At 42.5% G+C, this 12,218-nt stretch overlaps 1 protein-coding gene across 8 annotated transcripts in view; it reads right to left on the bottom strand.

Annotated features, from left to right (window-relative positions):
- The window catches only part of arap2 (ArfGAP with RhoGAP domain, ankyrin repeat and PH domain 2), a 253,644-nt gene that overhangs the window by 82,695 nt on the left and 158,731 nt on the right, over positions 1-12,218 (bottom strand). The gene's annotated exons all lie outside the window — the stretch shown is intronic.

Below are 12,218 nucleotides of genomic sequence, written 5' to 3'. Positions count from 1 at the left end.
GAACTGACTCAGAAATGCCAGAAAGTCAGCGGTATCTACTTAAAGTTTGCTACATTAGTTAGCATTAGCCACCAAAGGCTACTGGTCATACCAGACCAAGTAAAGCCCAGTATGCACTGCAAGATTTTGGGCTGTCCCAGATGAAAAATGACAAACCTGAAAGAAACGCGACGATATCTTTAGCCATGGCTCTAAAACAGTGGTCCTATATCGTACGTCATAGCCTACGATTCAGTCGGCACTGTCATCATACAGTCTGCATACATCAAACTCGATGTTGTACCTAAGTTTATTAGATCTATGTCGCACAGTGTAGCTGCACTACACTTATATGATTGCTAAAATCTTTTTTTTTTATTTCAAACATGCCCCGCCACCCCTTTCAAGGACTTGCTTAAAATATTCAGAACATGTCTATGACACAGATGTTGTCTGCACACGGCTCTCAACATGGAGGTGGCTGAGCTGGCAGCTAGCAGCTAACGGTGCTAACTCCATAATTAGTGCATCAGTGCTGACAGAGCAAATAATGTTAAACAGGGGGATGGATGGCGTTATCGGAGGTAACCAACCAGCGTTGCCAGGTGGGAAATGTAGGCTTATCATACCAGAGACTCAAAATTATCGTATTTTGAGGGAAATTAACCTTACATCTGTCATAGCCAAAATAACAATCCTACTGATGCGTTATAGGCAAATATAGTCACTCTAGTGCAGGAGTTCTTAACCTTTTTGACCTTGGGGCCCAACTTTTCTAGTACAATGTGGCCCGGGGCCCATTCAGATATTAACATGTTTAATTGATCTTACTCTGTTTGTATTCAATAACTAGATCAAATCCACTTCCAATTAATAAGCTAAAAACGTATCAAATAAATTACATGATACAATGTGATCATCACAGAAACATTTATTTATCATGTGGATATAAATCTACACCTCCGTCAAGATGCCGAACAGGCTAACAATTCATGGGACAAATGTGCTACAAGAACATATTTAACAACAATGTTAAAGGCTCAAGTTACAGCAGAAAGGATGGCCTCTCACAAAACTGATAAGAAAAATTAGAAATTTGACAAATAATATTATGTGGTGATAAATACGTTCAAAATAATTAAAGTTACAATACTGCCTCCCACCACTTGGTGGCGGCAATGTGTCAGTCAATTGTTTAACAGTTAAACAACTGACTGACGCATTACCGCCACCAAGTGGTGGGAGGCAGTATTGTAACTGAGTGTGTCAACATAACAGTATGCGGCCCTCGCGGCCCACAGGTGCAAAACGTAATTTGTTTTGTGGCCCTCTAGGTGGCACTCGCAGCCCAAGTGTGGGCCCCATGGTTAAAAATCCCTGCTCTAGTGTTTACTTTTTGGTTGACTTTTTTTCCATTTTCCTTGCTTCTGTTTTTCCTCGATCCGGTCCTAGCGCCTCGTGGGGCAGGTCCAGCTAACCATTCAGCCAATCATGCTCATTGTTCAGAGACAAACGTCACCCGTATCTCACGCTACGCAAAGTGTGATTGGCTGGAAGCATGTCACATGGGAACAGATGCCTTCAGGGCTCACAAAAAACTCCAGCATACTGATTACAACCACACATTCCTGAAATGGTCAAATTATCGTACATTTGGCCTTTTTTGGGATTATTGATCGTACATCGTACAGAGGGCCAAATTATCGTACAAATACGATAACTGTCGTACACCTGGCAGCAATTAGCTAACAAGGGGAAACTCACATGCACATGTTGTCGGACCGTCTACCACAACAGTGAACAGAGGAGCTCGGATTACAACACACACAGAGGGAGCGTGACTTCACTATGTGGTCAGGACTAAAGCTGGGCGATATACCAACTATGTACGATATATCAATGTATTCTCAAGCAAGATATAATCTTAGACAACACTGTTTATATCGATATAGGGTCAAGCTGCGTTACATAATGGATATCTCTCACACCCTCCACACAGCTCTGGAGACAGCACCTGGATGTGTTTTTAAAAAAGCAGTGTCTACACAGACATGTCATTGTCAGGACGCCATTACTCCACATAATCTTTATATAGCTGCTGTATTGATCCTCTGAATGTCGTATACAGCTCCTTGAAGCCCCATGTGGTCATGTTTCAGTACATGAACAGATATTAGCAGTCTCCTTAAAAAATCTGCAATACTTATGCAACCAGAACTCTTCAATATGTTCGGTGCCTCTATTGGATTAGCACTGTCGAGCCAAACATTTGCATACTGATAAAATTTAACAAATTGGCCATTGTTCTTGTGTAGTCAGAAAAAGAAATTAATTAGAGCCTGCAATGTTAGTGATTGGTTTGTGAACAATTAGCACCACTCCAACCCTATTTAACACAGCTAATGACTCTCTGCACGCTAAGACAGCACCGCCGAGAAATCGCTTAAAAGTTCGAGATAAGACGCCGTGCATCACAGCTCTCACACATGTCTCAGGCCTCCACTTTTCTTCTTCGTACGAGTGCATTCAACTAAAAAAAAAAAAAAAAACAGTTGTTTTTATCCAAAGCCAGACGTTAAGAGATAATACCACCTGAAGGCCGTGAAGCGAACATCCTTCCAGAGTCAACATCTGAGATGCAGCGCGAGAGAAAAAAGAACATCCATACTGTAATTAGTAAAATACAGAGAGCTGGCAGACTGTGGCCTCCATTTCCAAATCAACAAAAGAAGTCTTGGCAGCATCGCTGTCAACGACCAGAGGATTTAGCTTGTGCTTCAGCATCACGATGACTTATGTCGCTCTTTTTTCCCGTCCATTAGAGGACAACTGAGTCGAGCTTACTGTACTCGGCATGCGAGGGCACACACGCGGAATCTAAAGAGACTCCAAGTGCCGAGCAGATTTCAATCAACAGACATGATCTCGGTGGAGAAGCTGGAAAACACACAGCATTGTCTTTAATGACTGTCTGACTGTGCGATTTACATAGCCAATGAGCATGAAGTTCATGAAAACATACCTAATTTTGGATTTTCAAAGTCACCGTGCCATCTGCTTTTGTGTTCCGCAACAAACACACACACACATACACACACACACAAACAGCCCCCCACCTCACCGCGCACCCCCTGTCGCTTGCGACTCCAAAGTTTCCACTGTATTCATCTCATGAATATGCTAATTGTGCATTCCTCTGCCAACTGTGTGTGATGTTTCTGAAGGAACAGATATAGTTCCAATAAAAAGGAAGTGTCTACAACTGGCTGTTAAAAGAAAAAGGATGTGATAAGCATGGGAAAGGAGGATGTCAGTTTCGCTCTATTCACCCTCTCTGTGCGGCTCTCTCTTTGTCTTCTCCGTCTCAACAAAACAATCTGGACACAAACAGCTTTAAAACAGCGAGATGACGAACGAGATATTAGTCACTTTCTCACAGTTTTAAAGTTGCTTACTGTGGCATTTAAAGAATACTGTTCTTCTGACCCCACTTTGAGAGAAAAAATAATAATTCCAGCAGCTGAAGAATCATCTTTATCTGAAACCAATCGTGCATGTCGCAGTTGTGTATTCGCTGGAGAGAGAGAAAGAGAAACACTCTGGTATTTAAAGTCATTACCAATCCAATCTATCAGACAGGATGCGCTGTTGTCTTGGTGACGGAGACGATTGTAATGCACTTCACTTCCGTTCCAAATGTGTCCCTGGATTGCTCGGGTTCTGCAGCAAATGTCATGTCCATCATTTCCCACCGGGGGATAGTTACGTTCTTATTTTGTGCAATATTTTCCTGTAATTTCTGCCTTCTTTCCCTCTGTCCCCTCTCTAATAGGGTAATAACTGAGTAGATTCATTTGTACAATCTGAAACCCTCGCACAATCATCTTCTTAAGAGGCACACTTGATTTTCTAACTGAAGTCAATTGCCATCATAAGCTGCTAGAAAGCTGTAACGCCATTGATTTTCGAGGCATTTTGCTTTGTAATGGCTCCTGGGGTTGCAGAGGTTATGTTGTGAATGATGGTGTGGCAAATACAAACAGGTGCTGTCCAGGGGCCACAAGATAATTCTGAAGGGTCACAAGAGGATGATAGGGACAGGAAATCATGTGTTTTGTATTACCAACCAACCAACCTAATCAAACCCCCCAAAAAGTTGGCGTTAGACATTTCTGCAAACCACAAATACTTTACATTTGTAGATTATTATGCAGCAGATATGTCGAAAAGTAAGTTTAGGCACTAAAACACTTGGTCACGGTTTGGAAAATCTTGTTTTGACACAATCCCAGCTGGAAACGCAATGTCTCCGTAAAAAACAACCACTTTCCGTGGCACTGTGTCCCTGGCGTGAAAAAAGCCATCTACATCAAACTGTAACCACCATCGTTCAACAGAGGAGGTGGCCTGCGACACCACTTATCACCCACCTATAACGCAGTCTTGAGATCTCTTCCCAGAAAACTTAACACCCACTCACGCCTGGACCCATCTGACCCTAAGGACACACACAAAGGCCGGGTGGGTCAAGGATTCTCATGTGACCACAACAACTATGTACGGGTTCACACCTACACAGGGTTTAACGCCTCCGCACCAGTCCATTAGAACTGAGGAAGCTTCTTGGGTGAGAGGTGAAACATATTCAAGAAACCCCTGTGAGTCCAGCTGCCTATGATATAGCACTTAAGACAAACAAAATAAACATTTGGGGGGTAAAAATGTGCAGGAAACACAGTGATGGGTCCCTAAAAAACACCCATGTTTCAGAGTGAAAACAGATTAGAAAAAGAACCACGGTTCCCACGAAAACTCACACATTTAGAGGCTGAAAACCCCCAAGAAAAAGAGTTATGGTTCCCTAAAAAACACTGACATTTGGGGGCTAATAAGCCACTGGAAAAAGAGCCATAGGTCCTGGAAAACACCTGCATTTAGGGGCTAAAAAGCCACTTAAAAAAGAACCATGGGTCCCAAAAAAACACACATTTAGAGGCTGAAAACCCCCAAGAAATAGAGTGATGGTTCCCTAAAAAACATTGACTTTTGGGGGCTAACAAGCCACTGGAAAAAGAGCCATAAGTCCTGAAAACACCTGCATTTAGGGGCTAAAAATCTGCAAGAAATGCAGTTATGGGTCTCTAAAAAACACCTAGATTTAGGCTAAAACACTGCTTAAAAAAGAGCCATGGGTCCCAGAAAACACCCACATTTAGGAGTTGAAAATCTGCTGAAAAACATCCATATTTGAGGCTGAAAATTTGCTAGAAAAAGAGCCACAGATCCCAAAAGATCAGCTGTAAAAAGAGACATGGGTTGCTACAAAATACCCACATTTAGGGGCTGAAACACACCTACATTTGGTGCCAATAAGCTCGCTGGAAACGCAGAGATGGCTCACTAAAAAACAACTGGTTTAGTTGTTTGATGGTCTCAGACAGTGGTCTGTAGCTTGGCAGGCGCCTCGCCAAGGTGACACACCATCAACCACCCCCTCCACTTCTAGATGACAGTCAGCTTATATGCTACGTCACTTTAGCAGCGCTGATGTGACAGATATGAAATGTGTAAATGTATTCATGGTTTGAAACACACAAGGCCAATATTTTCCTCTGGCGACTGGGATGTCAATCATTTCGTTGGTCGATCCCGAACTTTGGTCCAGTCTGAAATATCTCCACAACTATCAGATTGACTGGGAATACATTTTGTCCACTACTTTGGTTTAAGTATCGAACAGTTTGATTTTCTTTACAAAGGGAATTACAGAGGGCCCAAAGCCATCCAGGTTGGACACCACTGCCCCAGAGCAGTAGTTCCTAAACACTGAGTTGTAAGGTAAAAACATAAGTGGACCAGAGCTGATTAACATGACAGGAAAGCACAAAAACATTTCTGTAAACAACAAAATTATGTTTCTTTGAATTTCTCTTCTGTTGTTGGAGATTACCGGATGACTTTGCCTTTTGTTTACCCCTAATATAATTGAAATAATAACATGCTAATTAAAAAACAATCTGTCTTCAATTGAAATAGTCACAAATAGTGAACATCCAGTGGCGAGGAGTCGCAGAAGTCATTGCTTTGTCTCCTCTGTCCTTTAACATCTGATATATTAATAGATCTAATTTTCATGTTGGCACACGTGACATTCAGATGCTCTCTCCTTGAACTGTATCGGACAAAATCTTTCATCTGCGCTGCAGAAAAGGGAAAAAAAAACAATTTTAATTTCCTCTCAACTCCAAGGAGAAAGACACTAAAAATCCCACTGTGAATCCGGGAAGCAAATTGCTACGGGACCCTGAGTGCAGACGTGTGGACACATGAATGGGCTCGACCGACCACTTTCTGAAGGCTGAGGACACAGAAGGTTGGGGAAGGAGACGGATTAAAGAGGGCAAAAGGTGCTGAGAGACTACAAATGTTTGACAAATGTAATTTCAGATACAGTTATCTCTTTTGGGTTTGAAGGAATGAATATGAGGGATTTGGTGGACTGAGGAGAAGACAGAAGAGGCAATGATGACAGGAATTTTCATAGAGGCCTGAAGGTAAAAGAATATTTCAAACCAGGCAGGAAGTTGTATTGATGTGACCCAAGATGGAACACTTACCAGTGGTGTGGCTGACATTTCAGTGAATGTGGAATAGCTGCAATGAGTTTTACTCAGCTGAATGAAACAGTTATTCAGGCACAGGTTCCCAAAAATACCCAAGATTGGGTGCTGAAAATCAGCTGGAAAAAGACCCATGGGTTCTTAAAAACACCCACATTTAGGGGCTGAAAACTCACTTGAGAAAATTGATGGTTCCCTGAAAAACATCCACATTTGGGGGCTTAAAATCAGCAGGAAAAAGAACCATGTGTCCCAAAAGAAACACACATTTAAGGGCTGAAAACCCACTAAAGGAAAGTGATGGTTCCCTAAAAAACATCGGCATTTGAGAGCCACAGGTCCCAGAAAACAAACAAGTTTGGGGACTGAAAATCAGCTCAAAAAGGGGCCATGGGTCACCAAAATATAACCCATTTGGGGGCTAAAAAGCCACTGGAAAAAAAGCCAAAGGTCCCAAAAAACACCCAAGTTCGGGGACTGTAACTCTGCTAGCAAAAAGTGATGGTTCCCTAATAAACATCTTCATTTGGGGGCTTAAAATCAGCTGGAAAAAGAGCCACAGGTCTTGCAAACACCCACATTTAGGGGCTGAAAATCTGCTAGAGAAAAGTGATGGTTCCCTAAAAAACATCCTCATTTGGGGGCTAAAAAAACAGCTGGAAAAAGAGCCATAGGTCCCAAAAAACATCATTTAGGGGGAGAAAACTTGCTAGAGAAAGGTGATGGTTCCCTAAAATACATCCACATTTGGGGGCTAAAAAAACACTGGAAAAAGAGCCACAGGTCTGGCAAACACCCACATTTAGGGGCTGAAAACCTGCTAGAGAAAAGTGATGGTTCCCAAAAAAAACACCCATATTTAGGGCCTGAAAACCTGCTAGAAAAATAGTGATGGTTCCCTAAAAACATCCACATATGGGGTTTAAAAAGCTGCTGAAAAAACAGCCACAGGTCCCAAAAAACACCCAAGTTTAGGGGCTGAAATCGGCTGGAAAAAGAGCCATGGGTCCCAGAAAAAAATACCCACATTTAGGGGCTGAAAACCTGCTAGAGAAAAGTGATGGTTCCCTAAAAAACATCCTCATTTGGGAGCTGCAAATCAGCTGGAAAAAAGTGATGGTTCCCTAATAATAATAATCCTCATTTGGGGGCTAAAAAAGAGCCACAGGTCCCAGAAACACACACATTTAGGGGGTGAAAACGCGCTTAAGAAAAGTGACTGTTCCCTAAAAAACATCCACATATGGTGTTTTAAAAGCTGCTGGAAAAACAGCCACAGGTCCCAAAAAAAACAAGCTTGGGGTCTGAAAATCAGCTGTAAAAAAAGAGCCATGGGTCCTAAAAAACACCCAAGTTTGGGGGTTAAATTTGTCTGGAAAAAGACCCATGGGTCCCAGAAAAAAACCCACCAGCATTAAGGGGCTGAAACCCGCTAAAGAAAAGTGATGGTTCCCTAAAAAACATCCTCATTTGGGGGCTGAAAAGCTGCTGGAAAATGAGCCACAGGTCTCAAAAACACCCAAGTTTGGGGCTGAAAATCAGCTGTAAAAAAGAGACGTGGGTCACTAAATAACACCAGCATTAGGGCTTAAAACCTGCTATAGAAAAGTGATGGTTCCCTAAAAAACATCCTCATTTGGAGGCTATAAAGCTGCTGGCTACAAATGTTTGCCAAATGTAATTTCAGATACAGTTATCTCTTTTGGGTTTGAAGGAATGAATATGAGGGATTTGGTGGACCGAGGAGAAGACAGAAGAGGCGATGATGACAGGAATTTTCACGGAGGCCTGAAAGTAAAAGAATATTTCAAACCAGGCAGGAAGTTGACCCAAGATGGAACACTTACCAGTGGTGTGGCTGACATCCTCATTTGGGGGCTAAAAAAACAGCTGGAAAAAGAGCCATAGGTCCCAAAAAACATCATTTAGGGGGAGAAAACTTGCTAGAGAAAGGTGATGGTTCCCTAAAATACATCCACATTTGGGGGCTAAAAAAACACTGGAAAAAGAGCCACAGGTCTGGCAAACACCCACATTTAGGGGCTGAAAACCTGCTAGAGAAAAGTGATGGTTCCCAAAAAAAACACCCATATTTAGGGCCTGAAAACCTGCTAGAAAAATAGTGATGGTTCCTAAAAACATCCACATATGGGGTTTGTAAAAGCTGCTGAAAACAGCCACAGGTCCCAAAAAACACCCAAGTTTAGGGGCTGAAATCGGCTGGAAAAAGAGCCATGGGTCCCAGAAAAAAATACCCACATTTAGGGGCTGAAAACCTGCTAGAGAAAAGTGATGGTTCCCTAAAAAACATCCTCATTTGGGAGCTGCAAATCAGCTGGAAAAAAGTGATGGTTCCCTAATAATAATAATCCTCATTTGGGGGCTAAAAAAGAGCCACAGGTCCCAGAAACACACACATTTAGGGGGTGAAATATGGCTAAGAAAAGTGACTGTTCCCTAAAAACATCCACATATGGTGTTTTTTAAAAGCTGCTGGAAAAACAGCCACAGGTCCCAAAAAACAAGCTTGGGGTCTGAAAATCAGCTGTAAAAGAGCCATGGGTCTTAAAAACACCCAAGTTTGGGGGTTAAATTTGTCTGGAAAAAGACCCATGGGTCCCAGAAAAAAAACCCACCAGCATTAAGGGGCTGAAACCCGCTAAAGAAAAGTGATGGTTCCCTAAAAAACATCCTCATTTGGGGGCTGAAAAGCTGCTGGAAAATGAGCCACAGGTCTCAGAAAACACCCAAGTTTGGGGGCTGAAAATCAGCTGTAAAAAAGAGACGTGGGTCACTAAATAACACCAGCATTAAGGGGCTTAAAACCTGCTATAGAAAAGTGATGGTTCCCTAAAAAACATCCTCATTTGGAGGCTATAAAGCTGCTGGCTACAAATGTTTGCCAAATGTAATTTCAGATACAGTTATCTCTTTTGGGTTTGAAGGAATGAATATGAGGGATTTGGTGGACCGAGGAGAAGACAGAAGAGGCGATGATGACAGGAATTTTCACGGAGGCCTGAAAGTAAAAGAATATTTCAAACCAGGCAGGAAGTTGACCCAAGATGGAACACTTACCAGTGGTGTGGCTGACATTTCAGCGCCATAAATGTGGAATAGCTGAGTTTTACCCAGTTGAATGTAACTATTATTCAGCCACGTTGGGATTTGTAGCAGCAGTGAATGCCTTCGGATCCCATCAAAATCTTCCACCAGGAAACTGGCTTTATTAGAAACCTGCACACCGCTGAATCGCACGCAACCCCTCTGAATTTTTCAACAGCTGCAGCTGCAGTTAAAGCGCCATTAAAGCACAAAAGCCAAACTTGTATGGCTTTTCATAATAGATGACATAACAGGGTGTTTATCGGCCGAAATATTACGGGCACTTATCTGCGGGGAGACAACTTTGGAATGGCGCAGCTTGTGTAAGTGGTACAAAATGCACAATGGAGGCTAAAATGGACCTCTGCAAAATGGACACCTGTGGCGTTAGTCCATCTACAGCAGGAGCTCAGTGTGCTGAAGGTGGAAGAACAAACCACATACTGCTATACTAATGGGGTTTATAAGAACAGCTGATAGTGTTCTTTTGCTGCTATCAGCCAACGTTAACATGGTGAATCACTCTGTAAAGACAAACGCTTACTGGGGATGTCAATGGTTAACTGCCAAGAATAATTTTGACCAGTTCCACATTTCAATCTACTGGCCAATTGTGCTATTCTTCAGTTTACTGCACTGCACACCATCTAGGTCTAGCAGAAGCTAGCTAGCGGCGTCGCTCATTCGGCGATTACAACTAGTAACGCAGTCCCAACCAAACAGTTGTGTTGTGGAAACATTGTGCCCGCCCTCTGGTTGCCCCAAAGGTCACCCCAGGGCATAAACAGCTTCATTTTAAGCTGCAAACCTACTTTAGCATTGCTAACTATGCTATTGCTGTTAGCTCTACTCGCACCATTAGCATGGCTAGTGGTGCTAACAGAGTTAACAATGCAAAAGGGGTTTTGTGGCTAAAAATTAAGCAGCTTACTCAACGGGGCGACCTAGAGGAAGACTTGAAGGTGGCCGCCACATGTACAGTGCTACTAGCAGTAAAAACAAATGAGTTGTGCTGCTAGCTAGCTCCAAACCAAGCTTGCTGATGTGCAGTACAGAGCAGCTGAGGCAAACGTTAGCTAAACGTCTGTCTGTCAGCAAAGCCAACATAAAATAAAATACAGTCAAGATGTTTATGTCATAAAACACTAAAATGGATAGCACTTTCGAATACGGTGCTAAAGCTCACTAAGCCAATGGTATTTCAGGTCATTTTGAAATTTCTTTCGTAAAAATTTAGCGCATAGTTACCGCAAAATAAACCGAAACTGACACCCCCAGTGTTTACTTATAGGAACACAGCACCCCCAAATGACCATTGGTGTATTTATTACTCGCCCCGTGTTACATTGGATTTGTTAAGAACACTTTATTTTTCTTGCATACCTCCATGATGAACGAAGAATCCAAAAAGGAGAAAATTCTTCATTAGCTGAAACAACTGGATAAATGAGACACGGATTATACTCAACAAGTTAAATGACAGTTGGTAGAATGGCGTTTTGATATAGTTTTGCTGTGCTCAGACTTGACTTGAATTCATCAAGTGCTTGTAACAGTTTTTTTTTTTTTTTTTTTGTTAATCATGAATTAATTACAGACCTCCATAAATGCTCATAATAATAGGCCTTGAATGTGAGTCAATGCCTGACAAGGTGCTGTGAAACTGAAGCGCAGAAACAGCATAGTAGCTCCAACAAATACGAGATCTGAGATTTATATTTATTTATTTATTCATAGTCATTTCTTAGTACTCGTACTCACAGTGCTTTGGCATTTAACCCATCCTACACACGAAAAATTGAAAAAAAAAACAAATCTCAAAATCAAAAAATGGAGTACCTATCCGACGAACAAATATCCAATTAGTCATATACCAGGCTGCGGTTCTTAAACAAGCGTATTTGAAGCCTCCCTGATCGTCTGACCGCTCACGTTTCTTGACCCATCAGATTAGACTTGGAGTAAGGTCGCCATGTTCCCAAATACTTTGATCACAACATCATCATGACCAACAGAAGTGACGGCCGACGACTACGAAAACTGACACCCAAATTACAATATATAGGAATTATCCTCAGACAAATGGAATGGAAATAAATTCCATCCCTACAAATAATGAGAATTTCAATAGACACTGGTGAGAATTTTTCCCCCATCTCCTCTAAGGGGCAATTTCCCAGACCTCAGCCCTGTTCATTAGCCAGCATGTACAACCACCAATGAGAGCGGAGCGTGTGTGGGTTGATGGAAATGGAGATGGATGTCTTGCCCAAGACGTAGGAGATTCAGCTTGCTCAAATGGCAGGTAGCTGCAAGCTGTCACCCCCACCCGGAAGCCTCCACTCCCCCATTTCTCCTCCAATTCCCACCTCATCCTCCACCTCCCCGATAACCCCCTTCCCCAGGGGCAGCATCCAAAGCCTGCTCCTTCTCCTAATTACCCATGGGCCCAAGAAACGCTCCAGCTGTTTGGAGAAGTGGGACCGTTGCGGAGCAGGAGGTGCAGCAGCAGCA

This window comes from Epinephelus fuscoguttatus, linkage group LG23 (assembly GCF_011397635.1).
Source record: "Epinephelus fuscoguttatus linkage group LG23, E.fuscoguttatus.final_Chr_v1".
In the NCBI taxonomy this organism is placed as follows: Eukaryota; Metazoa; Chordata; class Actinopteri; order Perciformes; family Serranidae; genus Epinephelus; species Epinephelus fuscoguttatus.
Note: the sequence above shows the minus strand (reverse complement) of the source record. Positions and strands in the feature narration are given on the sequence as shown.